We start from the raw sequence: 6,778 nt of genomic DNA, 5'->3' as shown, positions 1-6,778 counted from the left end.
TGCTCAATGGTAAATATGAACAACTGGCTCGATCAAGTTTACAGTCATGGTCAAGTTTACTTCGATGCGATCCCATATCTTCCTCGGTCTTGAGTTTGGTGGGCCTAGAGTTCAGTGATGTAAGTCCCACTAAGGGTGTTCGTTTAGGACCCTGTCATACATAATGACGAAACGATGGTTTACAAACGGTGGCCAACCACTTGCAAACATCTCTTGTTCATGTGAAGGCTTTCTAGAAACCATTTGGCAATCTGCTTCTCCCCTAGGAGGTAGAGCGAGTTGGGAACTACATACAAAGATCAAGGAATCTTTGTTTGATTTGAGCGAGAGGGTTACTTTCTACCAAACGCAAATAACTTAAATCCAAAACCAGCTCCACTTTTTCAATTTTGGTTCTTCCTCATGTGAACTGAATTGCCTCGGTTACTTGTGCGCAACCAATACCCATGTGAACTTGCTCTTAGTTGTTTCTATAGTCGCAACTTACTCCATGGCATAGGCCCTCTAAACAATTCCTTGCGTGTGCCTATACACGGTCTTAACTGGCAAAAATTAAGAGCGGTTTAGTTTGTGCGACCAAAGAAACTTGAGAGGGGCATGCTACTCCTAAGGCATCGATAGACTAGTTGAAGGACAAAAGCAACGAGTTTGGACCACCACCAAGAGGAGTGGTAGCCCCCTTGAAGATGTGGGTATTCCGCTCGTCTTTTCATAGGAAAACGTAGGTAGCTAACGACTTCCTCAATAGCCTTGTCATGATTGGCTGGATATTGCTTCATCAGCTTTCATAGTTCATGAAACATGTGTAATTTCATAGATCGTAAAACGTTGCGCACCAGTCTGAATGAGACCTAAGGGTGTTTTCATAAATGGGTGGAGTCCAAGTCTCATGTGGATCTCCCTTGGGTGCCCTCAAAAATTGAGGAGATAGTATTACAAGCTCTTCCCAATTCACAAACAAGGACACTGTTAGTTTTTTTGCCTTAATATACAACGAAGTGATTGGGTCAAGTGAATTAGAGCATTTGCTTCCCACTCCACATGTCAAGTGATCAACCCTCATTAGCGTACTTTTTCTGAATAGTGAACTGTTGGTCAATGGACCCATTGTTTGGGTGTGGGGGAGGGCGCCCATGATCTGCACCCTCACGTCCATGATTAGATTGCCTCGCAAGCGCCGACTCACACCCGTGCGTTTTTGTGTGAAACACTTCTGCACATCCAATCTGAAGTGGCAAAATCTTAGTGGTTTCTCTCTTTTGTTCGCCAAGAAAGGGCGGACATTTTTGAATAGGCGTGATTTTGTTTCGCTGCATGCTCTACGTTCTACCCAAATTGGGCAGATGGTGTGTGAACTTTCTATGGCCCAGGCCTCAAGTGGAAGCATGCATATTACATCAGCAGTGGGGTAGTTGACCTCGTGTGACTCGGGCCTCAAAGTCTGTCTAGCCTGTTAGGACCCCTCGTCTCACAAGACGGGGAAACCACTAAGCTCCAGCAGAGATCGATACACTAGGGCTTCTCAAGCCCGAGAGCAAACCAAGACCGGGTCTATAGTGGCCGACGTCACTAGCGGAGCCAACTCGGCTCAATCCAAAAAGGAAGTACAATCGGGTTTGGAGCCTCAGGCTCACCCGTATAGCATTCAACGATAATGGGCTCGAGTCTCTGTCGAGAGACCAGCCGACACTTCAAAAACCTGCTCGACACTCTGGCTCAGCTGAGACCAGGTGGATATGCAAAGCTGCCACACGAGGCCTCGACGCTCTGGCTCAGTGGAGACCAGGCGGAGAGCAATAACCCACAACCCACTGCGGGTGTATTCGACCTCTACGCTCTGGCTCGGTGGAGTCCAGGCGGGGAGCAATGATCCACAACCCACTACGGGTGTATTCCAGCCCACAGCCCACTGCGGGCATCAGCAATAAACCAACATAATGTAGGGGCCTTGCGCCCAGTAGCCTGTCAAGCTGTCCCGACCGTCTCGCATGCGATACGCAGCCCCAAGAGACGTCTTCGAACCCAATATCCGTTGTAAAACAGTCACTCACGCAGCCTGTCCCAACTGTGATGGCCTGCGGATCCAATCTGGGATGGTAAGGGAGCAACCCCTCAGCCGGTTGCCCCGCGTTCTGTACCTGCTTTTGCTGACAACAGCCCTCGCGCTGCCTGTGGTCACCAAGGGCAGTACCCTCCGGGTGAGGGGCCTGCCGGTCCGCTCTCGAAGCCTATTTTCCGAAAGCAGCCCCCGATAGAGCAAGAGGCTTGCTGGCTGCGCTCAATACCTGAGCTGTGGATGGAGCGGCTCTGAGGCCTGCTGCCCCGAATCTGCTCCGCAGAGGGTGCCCTCGGCTACCCCGCGTGCTGTACCTGTGCTGTGATGCAAGGGCCCGTGGCTCCCGCTCTCGGGTGAGCTCACGGCCAAGGCAACCCCGCAGGGTGCTGACACTGCCCGCCTCTGAGCAGGCGCGATAGAAGGCTGCCAGGCGCGCGCTCTCGCGGCCCGGGCGATGGAGCCTGTCTGCTTCACTGTGTAGCGACCTCGGAACCCGAAGGTCCGATCCTAATCGCTTATGCATGCCTTTTCGCCTTAATCCCCCAGGCGCCCGTAAGTTGCCTTCACATCCGACCCTATTACCTAACCAACTTAACACCACCAAGAGGCGTTCTCGCGCATCCGCCCCAGTCGAGCACTCGATGCTTCGCTCCACTAACGGGTTTTCCCACACCGGGGGCCTCTCGTCGGCTCGAAGCCCTCGAGGCCTCGGAACATCAAGTTGAGCTAGTCTCGAGGAGCCTAGGAGGGGTGGAGGGTCCAGAAATGCTCTCAAAAAGAGGGACCCGTAACACTCTCCCCTCCCCCAAAAAAGTTCGATGTCCTCATCGAGCACATATACCTTACCCAGAAAGCAACGTGTTTCAGCCTCAAGACTTGGCTTACATCGTCCAGCATCACGCGCACGTATGAATCCCAACTCCTTCCCTGACGTATTCGTCGTCCAAGCAACCAGCCAAGGGAGACCATTTGCCCCCTGTTTGCGTCGAGCAACCATATCTCCTGTTTTTGAGCCGTCCCCAGCATTATTCCTCATCAAACTATCCAAACATCTCCTGACCTTAGGGGGCTTCCTCTTGTCCCTCCCCGAACCTTCACAGTTAGTGCGACGTGGAGGAATCCACCGTGCATCTATGGCTGCTGGCAGCGTCACACATCGAGCATCCATCCACTCTTCTGGTGTTCCCTGCGTAATTCTCAGCCGCATTCTCTCCCTGCTGAACTTCATTCCTTTGCATCGAATTTCCTCGTGACACTCATCGAGTGCCCACCATGCGAGCAGCATGACCATGATCAATGTGACCCCACTCTTCACTAGGGAGCCCCACGCTCTTAGCCCTGTTAGCAATCCAGTCCCAAAACGCCTGGCGTACCGTCCGCTGCTCAGTGTCCCGTGAGCCCACTCGGACCAGCACCGGCTGAAGAGTAAACACCTGCGCGTAATTATTTGGTTAGCCCAGCTACCCGAATGAAAGGCGGGCTGGTGCTCACCGGAGCCCGCCTTCTTGCGCTGCGTATTTATGTTGCCTTCGCTCTCTGTGGCCAACCCACCTCGTCGAGGGGGCATACCTCGGCCATACCTCTCTGGCCTCAACATATCGTTTTTCTTGCACCTACCAGTCTCACCACGCATCTCATTTATTTGCTGATCCTTCGCCTCAGCTCGACCCATCCCGATTGTGATACATCCACGGCTTCTCGCTGTAGTCCCTGGTTTTCGTGGGGGGGCCCATCGGCCATCCGTGGACTGCATTTGTGCCAGCCCTTGTTTTGCTACCTCCTGCATATCAGCACCAGAAAACGGCTTCAACTCTTCTGACTTAGCTTCTCCTCGGCTCCATATGTTCCAGCATGCTGTCAGCTCAGCTCTTCTGCTCATTCCACAAGCGGAAACATCCCTACATGGGTACTCCTCTCCCGGATCCCATACGCATATTTTCACCCCCGGAAGGTCTTTGTCGGGTACATTAACTAACCCGTAAGCCACAATCCCATGCATCCCAGGTCGCCATGCCCGACCCGGGCAGCCGTGCGTCTTCACAATCATCCTCGAGTCTCCATTCAAGACCCGCTCGACCAACGGGGCGCATGGATGAGGAGTCATAGACCCCCGTCCTCCCATATCATTTAGTCGGCTGTCCCATTCGATGCTGCTCCCAGCGAGCATACTGTCCATGTACCCGCATCTAATCACAAAAAAAATTATGGGTCCTCTATCCCAAGGTCCCCACGCCATGTCCTGCTTGGGCACACACTCGGCCCTTCCTTGGTTACCTACCTGTGTCTTGCCCGGCTCCCTAGCGCCGGCTGCCTTGGCTTGAAACCTCTCGGCCCTTGAGGAGATCGCCCGCCGCATCACAAGGCGTCTCGAATAAAGGGGCACCCTGCCCTCTAAGTGCGTTATCTCTGGCCCGTCAGGCCAGTCCATGAGGTTCACGTTCCACACGGTTATGCTTCGCGCGCTTTTCACCAACTGTCCCCTCATCGAAGGCGACATATACGAGAGCTGGTTGGCTCTGCCATCCTCAGCCCCATGCCTGTATGTCCTTACTGGGACTTGCTCTTTGACGCCAAAAGGCCGTCCCGCGTTGACTGATGCTGCAGGCTTTACTTCAGCCCGCTCCTCACTCGCATCCTGTGTAATCATTTCACACCCAAGCGTCAAGACCAAACTGCCACACCCCAGATTCACCACATTTTCTCTCACTTCTTCGCATACGATTGGCTTATTGCCACCTATTTCCACAATCCTTTCCTCGGGTAATTCGAATGCAGCCGTCTGTAGGTCGCTACACGCTGCGTGTTCCAACTCTCCCCTCTCATGCGGGGGATAGGAGTCAGCAGGGACCACCTGGTGCTCCTCTTCAATTCCTTCACGGGTACCGTACCCATCAGTTGAGTATGGCTCGCAAGCCAACCACTCCCCTTCTAGCAGGGTATGACCAGCATCGCCTTCGGCAACCTGCAGCTTTTCCTCATAACGGGCCTCGACATAGCCGGGAAACATAGCATCCAATTTCCTTGTCCACTCCTCTTCACTCATGCATTCTTCTCCTTCGTCCACATACGGAAGGTCAGATACAATAGGGGCTACCACTTGCCCTTCACGATCGCTCACACTCTGCTGAGCGTTAGGAGCCATACAAAGCTCAGGCACAAGTATACCATCATCACACTCTTCATTCACACGATCATGCATCGCATTATACATCCAATCCCCTCCGGGAAAAATCTCCTCGGCGGGAGCTAACGCATCGATTCTTTGTGTCACCTCACGGTCCAGCATACGAAGCATTCTTATCTCCTCATCGCGGTTTATTTGTCCCAATACCGTTGCCATCCCGTTATGGAACGCCTTCCACCCCTGTTCTTGCCTCTTCAACTCCTCTTGCATACCTTTTCTCTTCCTTTTCAACTCCTTTCGCATTCGTTTTCCTTTTCGAAGCATCTCTTCGCAATCCCAATCGAAACGCCTTTTATTCCTGTCATAGGTGTGATCCAGTTGGCGTAATGCCTCCTTTACCTCCTTTCCGCGGCTCAAGCGCTCTTCCATTTCACTTTCACCCCAGGACAACGTTAAGCACTTGCCCCAACTGTCCAATCCTTCGCATAATCGGCTCGCCGCCATATTGAAGCAAAAAACTGCTACTTCCACATCGAACCCAGCATGTAAAGAGGCCATTGGTCTGGCTCTGATACCAATTGTTAGGACCCCTCGTCTCACAAGACGGGGAAACCACTAAGCTCCAGCAGAGATCGATACACTAGGGCTTCTCAAGCCCGAGAGCAAACCAAGACCGGGTCTATAGTGGCCGGCGTCACTAGCGGAGCCAACTCGGCTCAATCCAAAAAGGAAGTACAATCGGGTTTGGAGCCTCAGGCTCACCCGTATAGCATTCAACGATAATGGGCTCGAGTCTCTGTCGAGAGACCAGCCGACACTTCAAAAACCTGCTCGACACTCTGGCTCAGCTGAGACCAGGTGGATATGCAAAGCTGCCACACGAGGCCTCGACGCTCTGGCTCAGTGGAGACCAGGCGGAGAGCAATAACCCACAACCCACTGCGGGTGTATTCGACCTCTACGCTCTGGCTCGGTGGAGTCCAGGCGGGGAGCAATGATCCACAACCCACTACGGGTGTATTCCAGCCCACAGCCCACTGCGGGCATCAGCAATAAACCAACATAATGTAGGGGCCTTGCGCCCAGTAGCCTGTCAAGCTGTCCCGACTGTCTCGCATGCGATACGCAGCCCCAAGAGACGTCTTCGAACCCAATATCCGTTGTAAAACAGTCACTCACGCAGCCTGTCCCAACTGTGATGGCCTGCGGATCCAATCTGGGATGGTAAGGGAGCAACCCCTCAGCCGGTTGCCCCGCGTTCTGTACCTGCTTTTGCTGACAACAGCCCTCGCGCTGCCTGTGGTCACCAAGGGCAGTACCCTCCGGGTGAGGGGCCTGCCGGTCCGCTCTCGAAGCCTGTTTTCCGAAAGCAGCCCCCGATAGAGCAAGAGGCTTGCTGGCTGCGCTCAATACCTGAGCTGTGGATGGAGCGGCTCTGAGGCCTGCTGCCCCGAATCTGCTCCGCAGAGGGTGCCCTCGGCTACCCCGCGTGCTGTACCTGTGCTGTGATGCAAGGGCCCGTGGCTCCCGCTCTCGGGTGAGCTCACGGCCAAGGCAACCCCGCAGGGTGCTGACACTGCCCGCCTCTGAGCAGGCGC

The 6,778-nt window shown here is 53.8% G+C and overlaps 1 pseudogene; it reads right to left on the bottom strand.

Annotated features, from left to right (window-relative positions):
- Nucleotides 1-1,772: 1,772 nt before the first annotated feature.
- On the bottom strand, nucleotides 1,773-5,351 carry LOC147460767 (uncharacterized; annotated as a pseudogene).
- Nucleotides 5,352-6,778: the final 1,427 nt, after the last annotated feature.

The sequence above is a fragment of the Adiantum capillus-veneris genome, chromosome 3 (genome assembly GCF_014529385.1).
Source record: "Adiantum capillus-veneris isolate H3 chromosome 3, ASM1452938v2, whole genome shotgun sequence".
Classification (NCBI taxonomy): Eukaryota; Viridiplantae; Streptophyta; class Polypodiopsida; order Polypodiales; family Pteridaceae; genus Adiantum; species Adiantum capillus-veneris.
The sequence above is the reverse complement of the archived record's forward strand: the minus strand, read 5'-3'. Positions and strand labels throughout refer to the sequence as shown.